Source organism: Lonchura striata, chromosome 17, assembly GCF_050655825.1.
Source record: "Lonchura striata isolate lonStrDom1 chromosome 17, ASM5065582v1, whole genome shotgun sequence".
NCBI classification, from domain to species: domain Eukaryota; kingdom Metazoa; phylum Chordata; class Aves; order Passeriformes; family Estrildidae; genus Lonchura; species Lonchura striata.
The window spans coordinates 12,580,139-12,601,865 of record NC_140719.1 but is presented as its reverse complement, the minus strand read 5'-3'; positions in this window follow the sequence as shown (position 1 = coordinate 12,601,865).

Below are 21,727 nucleotides of genomic sequence, written 5' to 3'. Positions count from 1 at the left end.
GTTTGCAGAATGAATAGCCCAGGCCGTGCCTGACCGGGCAGCAGCTCCGGGACTCTGTACCGGGCACTCGGAACTTGCTGCAGCAGCAGCCTTTGGCTGGGCACTTTGTCCTGCATTTCCCAGCCCTGCCAAGCCAGGCCTGCTGCTAGGCTGGCGTTGGAAAGGCTCCTGCAAAGGAGCTGAAGGACGAGCCCCAGCTTGGCTGGACTCGGATGGTAAATGACACCAGAGCCTCCACAGAGCCCGTATCAGCTGACAGCCAGATCGCAGTGCTGCAAGGCAGGTCACCTTCACTCCGCTCCTTGGGTCTGCCACTACCTCCTCCAGACCTCTCGTAATTCACAACTGCTCCCTGGGCCTCAGTCCTCTGTGACAGTGACATTGAAATATATCTTATGTCACAGGAAAGGAGCTGAAATTTCCCAGCTTTACATGATTTGAACTTTTTGGACAAATGCTACACAAGGGCTGAGGAAGAAGACTCCACCACCTGGCTGAGAAATGAAAATTTCATTTTCTCTGAAGACAAGTCCACAAAATAACAGAAAAATATCTCAAACTGCAACTCTAAACCAAGCTGTGCCTCCAAAACGTAGATTCATATTGTTGTTACAACAATCCTGAAATCATTCTTCAAATCTAGCTTTCAGGATCAATTTTACCTTGAACCCACAGTTCAAACTCTTTCCTCCACACTCCAGCTAAGGCATTAAGACATAGCTTGTTTCAAAAGAATGCTTTTCGCAGAATTCAAGGCAAGGCTCGCCCTAAGCACCCAGAGCAGCCCGAGTGCATTTTGGGGCTGCCGTGGTTGGTGCCAGAGCACTGAGGCAGGCAGGGGATGCTATTTCGGGCCCTGGGTGCCGCTCCTGCTCAGCAGCTCCCCCGTCCCGGAGCCCGGGAAGCGGCTCCGGAGCTCCCGCTGCCGCCGGGGGCTCCGGGCTGTGGGCGGACAAATGAATGGCTGGCTGAAGGCAGCAAAACACGGAGCTCTGCCTGGAGGAATTAACAGCAGCCTGACAGGACTCTGCGGTAATTGTGCCTTGCAAACCCATTTTAGCACTGTTCCTGAGGGCTAGGCCGTATTAATAGAAGAAAGACTCATTTCCATCTATTTGTTTTAAGTATTGCACAGTCTGTAGCCTGTTAAATACTGTTCTGAGATCTCTGCCCTGGGGGAAATTACAGTGCTGCAAACCCTCCATTCTCCCCCCTCGCACCCTACGCTCCCGATGTTCTTTACAACTTCAATACTTCTCCCACTCGCTGACAAAACAAAAAAACCTCCCTCTTTCCACCTTCCCCACAAAAACACCTACTCGGTGACTGCAGGCACAGGCACAGCCTGTCAGCAGTGCTCCACCTGCTCTGGGTCATGTCCACGGGCCAGGAGCAGTGCCTGATGGAAAAAGGAGTCTTAACTTCTGACTGGCACATTGCATCCCTCCAGGCTGTCAGGAATGGGCATGGAAAGGATTTGGAGATCTTTTGGGGGTGAAGAGGCATGAGCAGGTATCATCTGCCTGTTCTGTACCCCAGGATGTGGGGATATACAAACACAGGCTGTGACTCACTGACTCCTCGATCACAAGGGACTAAAAATGCTTGGAGAATCAGGACTGTCGACGTAAAGGAACCCATAGTTCTGCAGGGAACATCTGAGTCAAGACAAATTATAGACAGAGAAACAATTTGTATTCTGCCATGAAACAGATGCTGCATATACATAATAGAGACAGTTTAGAGCCAGAAAAGAATAAACACCTGTGAAGTCTTTCCTTGTGGAGAGTCAGAAATAATTCAGGAATGCTACAGAATAGCTAAGACCAAGAAATCAAGATAGGTAAGTGAAAAGTAATAGTTATTTAGACCTCAATGATTTTTTTGTGACAACCAATTTGATTTTAATGACATCCAAATGATTTGCTAATCTCTAGTTGCAGACCTAGTAAAAATTAATTCTTAATGTCTAAGTCAAAATGATGTCAATATTTTGGCTAAGACTCTTCACAACTCCTAACAATTGAGCAATTGTCATACCTTCTTTGTTTGAGCTCAGCTCATGCAGTGAGCAAAGGAGCTTATGCTATGACTGTGAAAAACAAGGGACAGTTGGAAGACCAGGGCTTTGATCACTCGGGATTTTAATTGCTCAGACACTGAAAGGAAAACTGCAGAAGTGAAGAGGGAAATGATTTTCAGACAAATGGCTGCATGGTCAGAGGCTGTGCTAGACCAAATCCTAGGAAATGAGCCAAGCGCACTGAACTAATGAGCGTGGAAAGAGAAGTCCAGCAAGCATGTTCCCTGCAATACCCATGAGGTTAAGTGGAACACAAAATGGAGAGCTTTGGAAAGCTGACTCTTCAAGGAAGGAATTTAGAAATTGTTGGATGGAAATGGAAATTAAATGTCTTCTGTTACTGTCTAATCAGAGCATCTCTGCATTCCCCTCAATAGCTGGTTTGGAGACAGAAAAAGAACTTCTATCTAATTGCCTAATGGCTGCATGATGTTTGCTTCAGCATCTTTTATGTCCCAGGCTCCAGTCGTGCTCAATATGTCAGACTACACTGGAGGAACTGGGAGCTGCTACTTCCTAACTCCTATGTCTTTTCCTAACAGATGGAATCATCACTCACATTGGCATTTATTTTACACCGTAACATGAAATTGTAAACAAGAAAGATGACCCCTGCTTCTGGTTTGCTGTAAACCAAAAATCACCTCATCTCTCTTCAGAGATCAGCACTGAATCTCTATCATGAAGTAATTGTTTATTTCCAGATTAAGCAATACAGTCTTAAGTTTGCAGTGTAATGCAGTGATATAACTGCTCTTGAATTTATTTCAGAGGAAAGGGTTTCCTTCGTAGGTCTGTTTGAACTAGGTTTCCCCACTTCATGTATAGTAGCAAGAGAACACGGCCAGCAGAGTCTATAAAAAGCCTGTTTTCTGTTCTACCAGGTGCCTAAAGAGCTATAGGAAAAAGTAAGTAGAAATATTATATGAACAAGTGCAGCCAAGAGACACTGTGAGAACAACGCTCCATTCTTTAAAATAATATTCCATTCATCCAGAAGATAACTCATCCTCCTCAGCAGTGTCCCACTATGGGAGAAACCAAATTTGGACTTGTTGATCTTAAAGGTCTTTTCCACCCTCAATGACTCCGGGATTCTGTGACTCTACAAGGAGCCATGAGAGCCTTGAGCCGGCTCTGCAGGAAGGAGCGAGGGCAGTTGCAGCTGCCTTTCCCTGGGAGCAGAGCGGGCTCCGTTCCCCGGCGGCGGCTGGAGGCGGCTGTCGCGAGGGGGCAAAGGCCCAGCGTGGTGCCCCAGCTGCTGCCACCGCCCAGCCCTTCCCGGAACACAGATTCCCATGTAGGAGGGAGCAATCAATGCCTGCGGGTTGAAAAGCCAGCCAGGCACAGACCTGCTTAACAAAACCCTTTGCCAAGGTTACCGGGGGTGTTGTCAAAGCCTCCTCTTTTGTGAGGGCTGAATAACAATTCATACCCAGTAACCAGCTTCAGTTTCTTTGGCTTTACCTGGCACGTTTTCAAAGTCGCTGCTCATGGCCGGGGCTGTTCCCATTGAGATGCAGCTTATCTTGCCCTGGACAGCAAGTGCAGGGATCATCTGACTCCAGAAGTTCATGCCAAAGCCCTTTTGTGCTGCTCTGCTGCTTGAGCTGAACTACAGCTCTTCGAAATGTGCTTGAATATGTCACAGACACAAATGGAAATGATGCAGCCTTGGTTACTTCATGCTGGGGGGGAAGAATTTCACTTAGAGAAGTTAAATATTGCTGGGATCTTCAGGAGGCCCCATTTGCAGAGCAGCCCCAGCTATGAAGATTCTGTCTGTGCAAATGCTCCTGCTATTAAGTCAGCAGGCTTTTATCTTAATTTTCAGAAGAAGGTGATGCTCTAATCACACATCTGAGGTGGTAACTTTTCATCCAGAACTCAGCAAAACTCCACCACAGAGAAAAAGCATGTGCAAAAAAAAAGGTGTAATGATTAAATGGAGTGTGAAAAGCTGTAAGATCAGTGTTGGAGAAAAAGGCAATGTGAAAGACATTCCCCAGGATATCAGTGCAAGGACTGGCTCCTGTCACACCTTCCCTCAGTGCTCTCTGTGCTGTGAACCATCAGGAGTCTGGTGTATCAGCATGGTCTCTGGTGGAAGAGCAGTTCTGTGTCTGGTATGTGCCCAAAACAGAGCCCTTCCTGAACCCCCTTTGCATTCAGAAGCCTATTGCTGAACAGACTGAGCCTTTTATCTCTATTTAAATCTCTGCCACAAACTACTAAATCTTGCAATCATTAACAAACAAAAGTCTAAAGAAAAGAAAACAACAAAATGCTTCAGAGTTACAGACTCCATAGTAATTATAGAAAATACAACTACTGCTATGAAAGGAGCACACATTAAATATCCTACTGTGAAAAATGCCAACAATCAAATGTAGTCAATATTTTAAAGACCAAAAATTGATAATAACATCAGTTCATTATTTAAGGGTCACTAGAACATAACATCACCTCCTGCTACTGTAAACCTCAGACTGAGGAAAGTGTCTTTGGGCTTCTTTAGTAAAATCCTACAGGCAGTTTAATGGAGGAAAATAAAACTAAACCGACTCCTGGGCAGGAATAACAAAAGGTCTGCAACACCCAGAGTTCTGTGCCCAATTTACCGAGCTGTCTGCTGAGATTCCATCTGAGCTGACTCTACGGATTCCTCACTATGTTCCTGCAGTTGTCTCCTAGAAACAGGAACAAGAAGCATTTGCTGTTTTCTCAGCTCTTTTGAAAAACTCTGCAAAGCTTTGTTCACGTTCCAGATGCCCTGGGATCCGTGTGTGGATGGACAGCCCTGGACAGTGCATTTCTCTTCGTTGCCTTGTTATGGAAATGAGATACAACAGCAACAGGTGTAACATCAATATATCATTAATAAAAACTCCCATGAAAGTACCCATAGAAAGGGAAATTCATATAAACATTTGGATACTTAACCAGGATCCCGAGGATATCCAAACATTGGATCAGTAGCTTACAAGTGTAGACTAAATGGAAATTTACTCATCCTTCTTGCACCAAGCTAAATTCCTAGTGACTGAAGCTCTGAAGGGATCTTACTGACAGCTACATGGGGGAAATCACATGCAGACTCTTGAAACATGGAAAGAAATTCTACCTGGTGTTTCTGTGAAGGCTCAGGCTAAAAGAAATATAATCCAAATAAACTACTAAATCCTCAACAATGTCTGCTGGAAAAGTAACCCTGGTATAGCATTTATAAATGTTTTTGCATATTGAATGTCACCTTTTCTTCCCTCTTCCAGATATGGCCAGTGTCATACTCAGTGTAAATGAGGGAAAAACTGACATTCAGATCCTCTGAAATCTTGATGTCCACAAAGCAGTAGATTATTCCATACATCCATAGTTACAGTATAGAAATGCTGGACTCCTTTCCATTTGCAAGTTCTCTCAGAAATACAAGGAACTTAGAAAGAAGAAAAAATTCCAGATAGTGTTTAGGCACGTGAACAAAGCTGCTGCATTAAAACATAGTGTGAGCCCTCAAAGGCTGTCAGTTTGTCTGCTCTGAGCCTGCTCCTTTTCCTTCATTTATTGTTTCCTGTCTTTCCCTCCTTCTCTCCCTTTCAGTTTAGGGATTCAGCTAATTGTTGTCCTTCCAGATCAAGCAGCCCCTTCATTTCACTGGCTTTTTGAGGCTAAATTACTCCATATGGGTTCCTGTGTTATGTGAAGCAAAATGTAAAGGTTTTGAGCTAACTTTTGTTTGTTGCTGTCACTTGGAAAATGATACTGAAGATAAATGATGGCTTATTCTTTCTTAGGGTTTCTAATCTGTTTCTGGTTTGAAAAAAAAGCTTATAATGTCTCTTTTTGGGATATTACTGTCAGTCTTCCTTTTCGCTGTCCAGTAACTTCTGGTTTCACATTCACTTTTTCAATATTCTCCCTTGCTTTAGGCTGAACAAAAGTATGAGAACACAGTCTCTGTTCTTACTCAATTAGCTCTGCCTGAGCCAAGCCCTCAGAAACAGATCGAAACACCTGACAGAGAAACCAGTTTTAACCCAGTTTCCAGAGAATTGTTGAGATATCGGTGTGGGTGTAAAATACTTCCACCAAATCTCATTTCAGACTTGGCTAGCAAATGCAAAACTTCATTGAAATCAACAGGAAGAGGAAACATAAAGTGAAAAGACAGAAAATAAATGCTCATTTTGGCATCCTTGGGAGGTTCAGACCTGCTATTCATTATGCTGATGAACAAAAAATCCTGACTAACCAATCATCTATCTCACACTTCCTTTCCTGACTTGTATGATACTTCTTCAGTTAGTCCATGTGAGGCTTATCCTTTGTTTTTCCTACAGAGTATTTTGGGAATCTAAAACAGTTATTTAGGAATCCCACCCTCTTGATTCATCCTTCCACCACAGATCAGCCCTCAGGTGAGGGATGCTTCACCCATTTACCCTGAAATGCTTCTTAGCTCAGCACAGATGAAGGTCAAATCTAATTAACATTTCCTTACAGCATTTTAGGCAATACAGCTACAAAGACAAGAAATGAAAGAAAAACATTTTAGTCTACTAAAACCCAAATTAAAGATACAAGTTCCTCTCTCTGTGCATGTGGCTGATTGATACAGCTGGATTTCCACATCGAGGCCTTCTGTCTCTGCTTACTTTACCCACTCATTCTAGACCCCCTTTCCTGGTGGAACATGCTGGGTTTTGTGACTGATCTTCCTGTATATCTCATCTCCTCTAGAAACTCCAGTAAGACGTTTCATCTTCTTCATCTTTTCATTAACTAATTCACTTTCTGTATCAAGTCTGACTTGCTGCAGTGTGTAACTGCTTTAGATCAGCTGCTGATGCTGTCTGTTCAGATGTGTGTGTCCACCTCTCCCTAGGCAATATTAGCATCCCCAGACTCTCCAATCTTCTAGCTTTGTTCTAACTGAAATTATTACAATGGATTAAAAGTACTTTTTTCCCTCCTTTTTGGCAGCCTACTTTTATCTGATTTAGCTGTGTCCTCGTTTGCCTTCTTATTCTGACAAGGAGATACAACAAATTTCTATAATCAGTTCCCATCACTTGATAGAATAATTTTAGTGTCAGATGAAACTGGCTTTGCCTGATGCTCAGAAATGCCTTTCAGGCTGCACAGACTATGAGATCCCCTCTTGAGCTTCTCTTCTGCTGCAGGTTTTTATTATCAGCACAAAATCCTCCCCATGTCCAATTCTGCAGCCACAAGGGGCATGTCAGTAAAACATATCTGTCCCAGGATCCTATAAAGCCCTCCTCAGGCACTGGAGCTGGGGCTTCAAAGCTCTTGGAGCTCCCGTATCAAGCACCAGTTTAATTTCCCTTTCTTCATCAATTCTTCATTCTCTCGTGATGTCTTGGCAACATTTTGTTCCCGTTCAACATTCATCATTAATTTCTTTTTTTCTCTTACTTCCTTTTATATTCCTTTCCCTCCCATCTGCTAATTTAAAAGGAAATTGCCTGGTATTCAGCATTATCAGCCAATCTGTTTACTGTGCTCTTGTTCCAGTGAAGACCATTTCTCACACACTGAGCTGCTCTGCCTCACCCCCTACCCACTGTTATTATCCTCAAAGCCTGTATTTTCTTCCATATGCCACCTGGAGAGTTAAGTACCCCTCCAGAGATATACAGCTCCCCAAAATTCAGTCTCTCTTTTTAGAATTAGGATGTGGAAAAGAAGATCCATGTGGAAGAAGTGAGTTTCCCGGACACAGGCCTTGCCTCCCTCCCAGGCAGTCCCAGCACAGCGGGCACGTTGGCACCCACAGAAAGGAGAGGTCCTGGCACCATTCTGGCTGCTGGAGGAGCAGCATTCCCACCCACACATCCCACACCCAGCCAGGGGAGACCAGCTCCATGGGGATCAGGCTTTTCCTTGTGAAACAGCTTCTCATAGTTCCAAATCCTTCCCTCCCACCACATCAGCCCAGCTGTTCCCAGCAATCCCTCCTGGAAGCACCTAAATCATTTCTGGTCCACATCGCTGGTTCTGCCGACCCTGCCTTGCTCAATATTGCACAGTTTGTGATTTCATTACTGACAATAACTCCAATTTTGACCTCATGCTCCAAGCCTTTAAGATAAAAGATGAATAATACAAAGTCTCTTTGATCCTATCACAGTGGCTAATGCTGAGAGTAAAATGCTGAAACAGTCCTTGATAGCAGCAACATGAGAGTTTTGCTTACCCTGGGCCAGCAAGCAGAACTGGTGCTAATGCCTGCGAAAGCCGGTGGGAAACAACTCCCAGGAAAGGCTTCATTAAACCTCCAAATGCCACAATTCTCCTCTCAGGGTCTACTGAAATACTTCAGAGAGACCCCTTCAAAGGAGGTTCACATTGTGAGTGATGGTCCTATTGAATTGTTTAAAATATCAATATAAACAAAACTATACATCTGTTTCTATAGAGATGAGATCAGCTGACGAAAATGATCTCCACTATGAAATGTCAGATATGAATTTACAAAGTGAATACAGATATGAATTTACAAAATTTACAAATCTTTTCAAATTCAGCATTACCTTGGCTTTAAATAGAGGAGTTTGGAATACATGAGAGAAGTGAGATTCCACCTTATCAAATACTTTACTTCACACAGATGTTATGAAATATCTGTGTGGATCTGAACAGAGATTTGACATCTCTCTGTCCTCAAGCTGGACTGTGCTGAGTGAGGTATTCCAGCACATCTGTAATTTTAAGCAGGCAAGCCAACAAACCTGCTTCAAAGTTGACGATTTTACTTAACTGGTACTTTGATAAAAGCAAATCTTGACAAAGTCAGTGAAAGCCACACAACCTCAAAGTAGCTAAGACCAATTTCTCTGAGGGTAATTAGGAAAAAATATTAATATATATATGTATATATATTCAATGCTTGAAATTTTAGAAAAAAAAACTCAAAAATGTCTAACTTTTGTATGATTTTGTTACTAATTATACAAATCTTTATGTGCTGAAATGAGTGGATTATTGTGTAACGAAAAAGTAGATCAGAATAATTTTACTGAATATTGGAGCTTGACTCCTTACCAACTGCAGAAAGTATCATGCTGCTGTATTGTATGTTGCTTAGCAATATAATGTGAGAAGCAGCACCACAGTCCTTGACAGCACCATTGTCCATTGAAATGCTTGTGAAATATTACCTGGGTTATTTAAAGGTAGCACACAGTCACAGAAAATAGCATGAAGTTTCCAAAAGCACAAAGAAAGCTGGAAAGAAAAGGCATTGCTATTCCAATGGCAAAAAGGTCTCCCTGGATGATCTTTCGCTATCTGAATACAGGCAGCATAAATTAAATATGGAGAAATCATATCTGTGAAGTGTCCCTGCAGCTGTGATTGCCCATGATAGCTGCAGAGCAGCTCTTCCCTCGCAGTGGAACAGCTGAGGCCAGGATGTGCTCTGCATTTCTGCCCCAGAGACTGCTGCTTGCTGTTCCTTGTCCTGCTTTGGAGGAAAAGTCTTGTGCCCTCACTCAGGCTGAGCAGAATATGGACAAAGGAGAAGCAGCAAGCCCAGATGGATTTGTTCTACAAACGATGGCATGATGGGGCCTTATCAGTCAGATAAATGTGAATATTCACCTCTGGAGGTCTCCCAGCACCCCAGGGTCTCAGGCACACCCCCTGCACCCCGTGTTTGCTTTCACTCCAGGCCCTGTAGCTGAGCTTTGTGTAATTCTGAAATACCACATGACTGAGCTGGAGTGGCAGTGCCATGAATAACTCCAAGGGTAATGGATTGCTCTGAGCTGCTGCAGCAGGTCACAAACCCAAATCCACACACAGAACTGTGTCACCAGCAGACTGAACCTGAACTCAGGGCCTTGCAGTTCACAACACAATCATTGAATTCACCAAGTGCTGTCAGCTGAGCAAGCTTGAGGCTCATATTCTTACTTGGTCATACAGAACTGACCTCACATTATGATGGTTCATAAAGACACAGAAGCATATCTGCATCTTAGTAAAAAAAAATTGAATGGACATGACAGATCCTAGGGGCCTTTCCAAGGAACAATTCAATATTCCCTTTTATAGTATTTGGCACACCACAGAGTTTATTCAGCTTGAATTAACTAATGGATTTGAGCCTTCTCTTTAACAAAGAGAAAAGATGTTGAGTTGCACTGACTGCAGAGTTACAGAATGTTTTAGGCAAATCTTACAAACTGATTTACTACAAAATCTGTGCTGGCTTTTCTCTAAACTCACAGGAACTTATGCTTCATATTTTAAAATGGGAATGTATAAAATGCATTTAGATCATTTATGTTTGTTGATAGATGCACTACAAATTAACACGGGAAGTTATTTGCCTTTATAAAAAAGAGAGGATGGACAAAGTAAAAGATGCTGTGCTGTTGAATGAAACCAAAGAAGAGAAGCAAAGGGTTCAGGTGGGCCATTCCCTTCCAGCATGCCCACAAACCCCACTGCATGAACACACAGAGCATGGATTTAGAGGAGGATCCAATTCCTTCCCACAGAGCAGAACTTCATACTAAAACAAGAGTAGCAACAGTAAGATTTAGCCTGAAATAAATCTCACTCATTTTCACCCAAGAGAAATATGATTTTGATCTCAAGGGTCGAGATAACACTCAAGGAGTATCATTTGCACTTGATATGTAAGACCCATTCTCCTAAATCAACATGAAGTGAGTAATTTAAGCAGGAAGGGTACTTAAGCTGAAATTATGTTTGTCTCCATATGAAGACAAAAGTGTTTGTTACAGAGACCTTCCTGAGCTCACAGCTACTCCTTGTAGCAAACTGTGCAGCCTACTCATGGTGTTAAGGACACAAGTCCCCCTTCATGATGCAGGAGTTCTAGAGAGGAACTGGAGAACGGCTCTTAGAAAGAGTTGTTCCCCTGATGTGTCCAAGAAGGCAGCATTTTCTCCCTGGAAAAGAACACAGGGGAACTTATACAGGTCCCAGCTAATCACTGGGTGGTGTTCCCAAAACTTTGATAATTTGAACAGGGACTGCAGAACAATGTATGGGTCATCAGAAATATTGCATTTTCATGACAGCCTTCCTTCAGCCTTTGAATAATTTCATACTTTTTTGAATTCCTTAATTTGGTTCCTTTAACTTAGCTTTTTTAAACTACTGCCACATATTCTTGGTGTTTCGGCTTCAGTTTCCTTTCACCCAATCTGAAATGAAGATCTATTCTGTGCCTCTAATGGATTTTCTGGTTAAACATAAGTGAATGTATCATTCAGCCAGAAGGTTTTTCCTAAGAGTGCAGCCTTACAATAGATTAAAAGCAGTTAGCTTTTACCAATACAGGCCCCTTTTCAGGTCTGGTGCTTGAGAGACAATCTGTAGAGACGCGCTTCTGCCTTTATTCCTTATTTTCATCCTGAGGAGAGGTTTTTCAAATTCACTTAAACTAAAGTTGCTCTAGATTTTTTAACTTTAATTTGCAGCTGAGAACCAGTGAAGGTGGCTGGCATGATACAACTGTGCTCTGTCTCGCTCTGTGCACAAATAATTTTAGCAGGAGAATAAATAACAGCCCTGTTTTCATAGTCAATTGCTCAGAATAACTTTCAAAGTCTGCCCTTACGTTTGTGACGTTCCTGAGTATGCTGGAAGCACCCAGAAGTGGGGAACAGTTTCAGTTAAAGGGTGAAGAGAAAACCCCTTCCTGGCTTCCTCACAGCTGAGGCTTTCAGTATCAATCAGCGTCATTTACTTGGCTTGTCAGTCCAAGGCCACAGACCCATCTGATATTCATCCCTGTGTCTCCCTCTGACTGTGCTAAGCCTTGGGACTGATTCCCTCTGGCCAGAGGGTGGAAAAAGGCGTGACCAAGAGCTGGGGGCTGCATCTGCCTCCAGGGTGAAAGTTCAGCAGTGCCCATGCTGGGTGAGGGTCCTCAGCCCTGCACCAAGAGGCCTTTCCTCTCGCACTGTGCCCCCTACAAGTGGCTACAGAGCAAGCGTGGGATGAGAGAATGGCACCCACCCGTGTCCCAAAGGCTCCTCAGCTGCACAGCAGGAAGAACCATCACCTTCACTGCACAGATGACCAACAAGTACAAGTCAGTGACAATAGTCCACCTGAATACCGGCCCTGGAGACACAAGGAAACAGCTCTTCCTACAAGACCCCACAGCTGAAGTGGAGCAATGTTGGGAACAGCTCTGCCGGCCCAGCCTGGGATTTGGGGCAATGGATGTGTGTGCATTAAACCCTTTTAAGTGGGATTATCTGAAGAAAACAGTTTGGGCACCGGTGCTCTTTGTGCATTTTGGTGCCACCTTTGTTCCCCCATAGCAAAGTCTGAAACTCCCTCTTGTGGGGGATTCGGGAGGATCCCTTCTGGAACAGGAACAACACAGCGAGAAATGAATCGCATTTAAATCTTCATTTCCTCATACTCTGTCCTCTGACCATTCCGAAATGGGTTGATCTCAATACCAGACAAGACAGAGTTTTGAGCAACCTGATTTGACCTCAGAGCTGACCCTGTCTGAACAGAAGGCGAGAAAAATAAGCAGGGAAGTACATTAGGAACTTCCTACTACTCTGTTTCATTAGTTCCAAACATAGTTGACATCATGTGTAGGAGATTTTAGGCAAATCACTTCAGGAAACATGGAAATGTACTTCACTGTCCCAAATTCCAAGAGGAAGAGAGGCTAAGGATGAAACAAAACAAATACACAGGATGGGGTTGAAGTATCTTTAGAGCCTCTTCTGTTTGTACCCCAAAGGAAGCACAAACTGCAGCCCCAGGTACTGCTAAATTACCATTTTGATTCACTACAGCCTAATTCTAAAAATACCAAAGTAGTTTTGGGCATCAATATTTACAAACCAGATAAACAATACATCTACACAATGTTTTACATCCACAAGTCTCAAAGCACTTTGCAAACTCAGAGGAGCACTACAGATCCTCAGAGGTTACGATTCTTTGCTGAGAGTTAAGAGCTCAGGCAAGTGCTTGAATCTTGGGCTTTGCTGTGGAGCTCAAATCATCCCATGAAAGTTCAGCTCAGTCACTCTGGGCTCAACATAATGAACATTTTATAAGATGGCAGAGATAGAGACAGAAGATACAAAGGCAGAATAGAATTTACCACTCGAGAAATGTTCCCATTCAAAACCTGTATATAAGAATAAGCTCAAGAAAAAAAAAGGTGTATTTGAGTAATTTCTTACAATGAAGCTTTATAACATCATGAACAAGCAGGTATCAAGGCCATGGCAGTCCAAATGCTATCCTGGTACAGCTGTACCCCTTTTCTGCTTGTATTTTTAACTGAAGTCAACTGCTTGTCCTTGAATTTATTTTTAACAACCAGCAGTCATTTCAGCTGAGTGTACAGGGCACTGTGAGTGCACACTTACATATTCAGCGTGAGTGACTGAAGGAAGAAGACATCCAAATCCTTCCAGATTGTATCCCATTCATAAATTAAATGCAGACCTCATCCTCTGAAGTTATGTAATACAAATTGGGATGGTAATTATGTTGAGTGTTTCCTCTGGGAGAGCCAGGTTTTGCAGCTTCTTCACCTTGCTCTACTCTGCAGTTTCTGGATTGTGCCCTAACCTTCTGTTCCACTGCATTCCCACTGACAAAACTTCCACAGCAGCTGAGTCACCCAGTCCTGCTCCAGTGCAAATATTCTGCACTTCCATTCCTACATCCTACTCCTAAATCCATCTGTTTGTCCCTTCAGCCACGTCAGGTATTATGCCTGCCTTGGGTTCCCTTCACTGATGCACTTTCTCACTCCCCAGAGGAACAGCATATTTGTCCTACTGTTTAGGGCTTTCTCCCTTTTACTTCCAATATCCAACAGAAGATCACTGCTTCTTCTTAGTTTGTACAATAATTGGAAGACTGATTTTCATATGAGTATTTGAATTAATTAAATTTCTTCAGTGAAATTTCTCTCCATGTTTTCCATCATGTAAAGACTGGGGGATTTCCCCCTACAGAGTTCTGATAATCCCAAACACTTATGGGTATTTACACAGGCTGCAGATGTCCCCTCTTCTTCAAACTCTAATCCTTGTAAGCACACACTTAAATTACACTAGAACTTTAAGACAGGTTTAACCTATCCACTGACATAGATCTTATTTCTATTCATTTTTAATTGCAAGCAAGAATATAATTTCTCATTACCAAAAAGTCATAATTGTACCCAAGAGCAACAGAAATAGGAAGAAATCTCCATAATGACAAATTATATTTAAAATCAACATGGAAATCCAGAGATGGGGAGTGTTATGCACAGGGCAAATTCTTTGCTCAGCAGAGCCAAAATCTTTTTTACTGCAGAGGTTGTTACACTATAATAGAGAACATTTGGCTTGAAGCTGATTGAAAAGGTGGGTTTACAATTTGGTATTAAAGGACAATCTGTGACTGGAGAACACAATGAGCAAGACAGCGCCTGATATGAAATGCTACTTGTCAAGCTTGACATTTTATGTCTCTATTTATATCAGTCTCAAGGAGATGGAGTTTGCTGGCAGTAAATCCCAGCCATTAAAGCAGGATAGAACCTGCTGGAAAAGTTTGTGGCTCAGTTTAATTGGGCTATATTTATCATTAGTACTATAGTCTTTAACATCTAACCTACTGACATTATTTTTCTCCTTCAAGCCTTTGTACCTCCTCTAGTGCCATAAAGTCTTGTAAAGGTTTTTTTTTGTTGTTGTAAATTAAGGGAGAAAAAAATGAAACATTCAGTCATGCCCTATAGCTACCTAGGCCTAGGTAGAATTTTTAATCTGTGCATAACAGTAATAGTTATAGTTACAGTAATAGTTTCTCATTTTTATATTTCCCTGAAATCACAGTAGAAGCAAATACTAAGCCTAATGTCCCCACCAGCAGTGAGGCTCATTAGGTACAAGTTGCACCATTTCACTGGGAAAAATAATATATTTCTCTGTGATTTATGAAAGCCAAAACTCAGCCAAGTGCTCAGGTCTCTCCCCAGTTGTGTTACGGCTCAAGAAATTTGCAAAGGAACATTTAAAACACATTTCAAAACAATTTGTCTGAGTGTACATCTTGTTTACAAGAACAAACTATTGAAGCCGAGTAATAAAACTCGGAGAAATGCATTTTATAGTGGAAACACTGGCACGACTTTAATTACTTCAGTGTAACTGGCATCTCTGTGGACAGACTGTTCAGGCACTTCCATTGTATTTTAAACCTACATGAAAAAGTCAAAGGACAAATCCATACAGCAAGAAATAGAAACATAAATCCTTTCCAAAGGCGAGATGACTTCAGCTGAGAAAGTTTGCAAGCCATTAAGACACAGTGCTGTGGATGAAAGGAGAGGCAAGCAGTGGGATTTCCCCATTGTCCGTGTTGATTCCAGTCTAACCAGAGTCACAGAGAGCTCTACAACAACTTAATAAGGAACGAGACCTCAAGTCTATCACAAATTGAGCAAAAATAGTAACTCAGGAAATCGATTGCAGGCTTTGAAACAAATGCATCTTCAGCTGCTGTGTGAGGAGAGACATTGACACCACTGCCCACTCCCTGGAGAGAGCAGCGAAACACAACAGGAACAGGTGGAGAATCCGTGAGGACCAAAGAGGCAGCAAATTGATGGACTTGTGCTGGGAGCACGGAGCACTGAGAGGGTCATACACCACATCCAGCATACTGTTAATTACAGCACATTCCTGGAGGCAGAAGCACATTAGAGTAAAAATGCAGCGTGCTGTAATAGCAGTGTCAGCCCGAGAATTCAGCAGCACTTTGCAGATTGAATGCACTCTGTGAGCCACGCTGGAACAGCTCCACTGACCGCTGGGGCACACTGCAGCAGCTGCTCAGCCAGAGGAACCATCCTGGGAGTGAAAGCTCCCATCCCAGCGATGTGAGGCACAGGTGAGCATCCGTTTCCTGATCTCACATCACCTCAGGCTCTGAGCCTCTCTCAGCAGCACCGTGGGCACACCTGACACACAGCAGGGTAACTCACTGGGCCCAGGGAAACTTCATGGGCAGAACCCAGGCAAGGCAAAGGAAAGAGATGGCACAGGATCTTATGAAGCAGAGGATTTCAGGGATTGTTTTATGCTACATTTGGAATGTTTTAACTGTACCTCTATATTGAGTGCCAGTAAATTCTAACAGTTATTGAAATTACAGCACAATTCCCTCTTGGTTTGGGGTGTTCCTTAGACATTTCTTCCTAAAATCAGGCACTGTCCAATGTTTGGAAACTGATTTGGGTTCAAAGCAAGGAAAGAGACTTTATATTAAAAAACACACACTTTTCAGGAATATCCACACTGCATATATACACAAAATAATTGCTTCTAATTAATCTAGTTCAACCAAAATAGCGCTGAAGTTAGATTATGATGTTTTATGTATATACCAATCTTCTTTCGTGCTGTAAATAAAAATAGCATCTTATTACTTTAAGGAAAATAATTAACAGTAATAATCCTAAAAAAGACTTTCTACTAAATAAGTTTCAGAAAATAGCAAAAATCAGCCCAGTGGGGAGTCATAAAGCAATATATCTGTCACAGAAGTTTTTAAAGAACCTATATAGCTTTATGGGGCTCCCTAGAGCTACTTTAGCTATGACTAATAAGAACAGATGCATCCAATATGAAATTGTCCTGCTGAAGCAGTAGAAATAAAAATAAAATATTCTTTCACAAAGCACACCAGAAACTGTTCTATGATCAGATAATCAGCTGCTCAACAAACACTGCATAGAGACAAGCAATAAAAGTCACTAAGGAGTGTCTTGACAGCTCTAAAGAAAGCTTGAGTAAAAGCTTCTACAAGCAGTGCTTTATAAGAGAGATTTACTAAACATAGCAATATCCTCTTGAAAACGTTATCATCGTATCTTGTAATTTAAACATAGTCACCAAATTTATCAAACCTTCTAACCAAACAGATCTTGTCAGCCAAGTGAGAAAGACAGTCAGAGGCCATAACGGTTTAATCATTTCTGTTTTCTTTTCAAATAATGTTACTGCTGGCCCTGGGGGGCAAAGTTTGTTGTAACTCCCCTGCTCTACTGCAAAATATTGCACATGATAGATCTGGAATGACTGTAGCAACTTCCGCTCAGCCAGGACTTGTAGTTAACCATATTGATAGTGTGGACATAATTCCCAAAATACACAGAGCAAACACAAAAGATTTGGATGCTAAGGAAGAGTCCTTTTGTCACAAGACAGGGAGTCTGAGCTGCTCAGAATGAAGCTCGGTGTTAATATCAGTGATTCTGTTTAGCACAGCTTTGTCAGCAGTCTGTAGAACGTGTCTGAAATCCATGTGAATTCCTCTGCAACCACCTGCAGAATGGGCAGAAGGAAGCTGACCTCTCTGGGCTTGGAGATTTCACCCAGAGCAGCAACTGCTGGTCTCTGCAACCACATTACAAATCAAGGAAGGGAAAAAAGTCTCCTCTAGCTTGGCATGGTGATAATTAATCCTTTTCAAACCCTCTACCAGCAATTTATCTTTCCAGAACCCTGCACTGCTATCCCAAATTCTGGGGAGAATGCAGCCAGAAGTGAAAGGAGAGTGGAATTAGGAAGGCCAGAAATGCATGATAGTCATGAATTCATTTTTATCTCTTGAACTGGGAACACGTCATTGGGATAATTTCAGTCATTTGGTTTGAACAGCCTCACAGAGACAAAGCCAGTCATTATTTTACATTGTTCAGCTGCTGGCGACAGCCTGTTTCTGTTTGGTTTTGTACAATGGAAACAGTAAATTTTTCTCCCATTAAACCACTCTCACTATCTTTAAAATGATTTAAACCCTTATTAATTTCTCCTTTTATTTTGTGCTAGAGCCCCAAACACCTGGTGTACTCCACTTGATCTATTTAAAGGAACACATCAAACGAGCCAAAGCAGAAATATTTCATTTCCAGTATCAAACACCTGTGTCAGAATGAAAAATCCTGAACTTTAGGGTTGCCTGGTAGCTGCTGTTGGAAACAGTGCTCTTTACATTATATTCCACATTCTACTTGTGCAACAGTATTTCCCCAAAGGAAAGTAGCAGCAAACACGGGAAATAATTCAACAAAAGATGAAGAGCCAAATCAAGAGGAAAGAACCTGCAGGTAGCTCTGAGTTTTCTGAGGAGGTGGGAAGAAACAAAATTCCTTTAATTAGAAATAAATTTCTGCTCTTTTCCATACCACTCTTCCATTTAAACCATCAATTCAGGAGTGAATCTATACTTGTTGTAAAAGAGTCTAAGAAGTTCCTGAATTCATTAGAGTAAAAACGAGTAAAAATACATGAGTTATTTCATTTGCTCTAACAGTCAGTATTAGAAAACAAAGATGAAGATGTCTCAGCCTCAATCAATTCTAAACATGAGCATATGCTATGTTGTTAATGAAGCCATTTGTATGGCCATGGAATTGTGAGGGAATTAACCACAGCCAGCACAAGGTGCCACTGACTTCTGAACTCAAACTTGATTAAGTGAGAATCAGCCTCTGCCGTGAGCTACTAAAAGATCTGGTAGAAAGTGAGGATGAATGGATGGTGCATAATGAATTCTAAGGCTGTGCTGTGGTGATTAAGAAAGTGAAATCGAGTGAATAAAAGCATGGGCAGGAGCAGCACAAGGGCTCTGTGAATCACAGGTTTCATCTCTGAGCTGCACGTTCCACTCCTGACCCCATGAATGAATTGCAGAGTCTCGGCCTCATGAGCCCAGCCCGTGGCACAGGGCTTGTGCAAAGGCTGCTGCAGCACCACGAGGGACAGGACAAGGGCAACGGAGTCCCATGGACAGAGGGCAGGGCTGGATGGGATACTGGGAAGGAATTCTTCCCTGTGAGGGTGGGGAGGCCCTGGCCCAGGATGCCCTTGGATCCCTGGAAGTGTCCAAGGCCAGGCTGGGTGGGGCTCGGAGGCACCTGGCACAGTCCATTGACAGACTTTAAGTTCCCTTCCAACCCAAACCATTCTGGAATTCCACAATAATCAGAGAAACCAAGAGGCCACTGGCAGAGCTGTGGGGACTCTGGGACTGGAGGGATGTGGCTCAGCAGGGCAGGGTGGACATTTACCAGAGAATGAGGAAGTCAGAAATGTGATGAGTCAGGACTGGAGATGCCCAGAGATGTGCACAGGAAATGCCCACATCCTATGACCAACTCTAAGCAAGAAGTGAATGCTCAGATACTCAGTAAAAACAATCAAACATTTCAGCAACAGCAGCTGAATAGAAACTTACAGCAGTTCTTCGACTGCAGAGCTGCAGCTTCTCTCCAGCAATCTGTCCTAAAAATCTCATCATTAAAGGCAGTGATTAAGACAGAAATGTCACCTTTCATTTATACAGCAGTTTTCATCCTGAAGCACTTCATTAACTATCTTTCCAAAGATCACTTTGCAACACTGATTCTGCTGTACTTCTCCTCTGTCTACCCAATCACAAAAAAGAGGCAAATTGTACCCTTTTTAGAATCCATCAGATAAAACCTTAAACTGGAGTTTCCATAGAAACACATCATGGGGCTCTCTGTTTCTCTATCAAACCTGTTTTTAAACTTTCAGCTTTACTTAATGCTAGATTTTCAAAAACGCCAATTAGCTCTTGCATTTCATGTAACAGTTGGACTTGAGGATCTTGGAGGCCTTTTCCAACCTAAATGATTCTATGATTCTCTAAAAAGACAAAGGAAGAAAAACTGCTACCATGGACAGGGGAACAACAGGGAAAATTGTGGGGTTTGGTCATCCTGTAAAATCTCTGAGTGTCAGTCAACTCCCATTTGCACTTAAAATTTCCTGTCAAAGATTGTTACAGAAATCTGAGCCCCATAGGAGCCCTGACTATGGAAAAAATAATGTCATGCAAATGATGAACACAGCACTGGGTAATTTCAGGAATATTCTGACACAAATATATGACTCACCAGTCTACTGCCACTGACCCCCAGCTCAGAGCTGATTTTGTTGTCAATAAAAGTGAATACAAATGTTTTTCTTCATTTTCTTAACATTTCCTTTAGTTCTTTTTCTGCATCCAGTACAGTTTAATCACTGCTGCCAGAAGTGTATTTGCAATAAAATCCATTTTTATAACAAAGTCCCCAGAGCTTTGTTACTTTTATCATCAGATTTAAGCTGTATTGTTTGTCCAGAACTGCTTTTAGTGTCTCACACAGTTATTCTGGTTTAAAATGCAGAACTATTAAATACACAGAGTAAAGTGTACAGCCCTTCAGTATCTTGTTTTTGCAGTAACATAATCTCTGCTTCTGCAACTAAATCTTTCAAGCATGCCAGTGTTCTGGAATGCAGCTCTGCTCCTTAATTCCAGGGATGGAGCAGTTACAAGTGCTAACCCCCCAGGCTACCTAAGTGTGAGACAAACTTGTAATTTCAGTGACATATGCAGGAGGATTCCTTCTGAGCCTGGGTTTCTGGAATAGCAAAGTGACATTCCACTGCTGCTTTGAGGCACCTTGATGACTTTGACTTGTTCTAGCACATTTGCTTGGTTTGTGTGCGTTACCTCAGGCTTTCTCTGTTTTGTCACACATAAATTTTCTCTTTTGCCAAACCTACAGAAGTAAAAAAAATCATTATATTGAAAAATCAAAAAGAGCTCTGGCTGCCCAGATGGATCCTGGGTAAGCCCAGAAATGACAAATAAAGGCTCTGTGCACACAACCAGCATAGGAAATAGGAGGAAGATTTCTCTTTGGAGAAACTGACTGGAGAGCTCTGGGAAAGTTGGAATTTTACAGCTGCTGCATCCCCTTCTCTTCTCTTCCCCTCCCTCAGACTGACCCCGGGGCTGGAGGAGCTCTTAGACTGCTCCAAGTCTTGAAAACTCAGTCCTCTGCCTCACTGAAGTGTAAGAAACGCTTCAGAAAATAAAAATTATCTCCAAAATATTCTCTGTCAGCAAATACCATCAGCAAGGACAGTTTAATTTGACCTTGATGTGTATCTGTGGACCTGAATATCCCTTAACAGATGTACAGGAGAATTCAAAGGAGTTAGTTGTGTAGAATTTCCTAGATTTCTAAAATACTTGTAATACTCATAGATAGTTTAGCAGTAAAACTATTTACTGAAAATTTCACCAGATTTTCTTGATACTTGTAATAATGAAAGTATCCTAAATCAGGAAAAAAAAAATGCAGATTTTGCATAATGATTTGTTTCAAAGCTCAAATGCCCCCAGCAGCAGTAGCACCCCACAGGGGAGGCAGATTGCTGTGACCGCTGCTTTCTCCTGTTAAATCCATGTACAGCAGCCCCAAAACTCAGGATTCCCTCAGGAGGAGCTTTTCTCTGAATGATCTTTCATATGCATTCTCTAAGTGTAAACAACATAAAAATAATGAACCTCCCAGACTCAAAGCTATTTTAAACTATGAATCTTTTAATGTGGGAGAAATTACTCTGTTTAAAGAAACCTGATTTTCGGCCATTCCTATTTTGGGATTATTATCCAACATATATGTACTCTATTTCCAGTGAAAACAAATAGTCTCATGATATAAAAATAGGCAACTAAATGAAATGCAGGCTGTTATAGCGTGGGAAATGTTTGTGGAACATGCATTCTGGG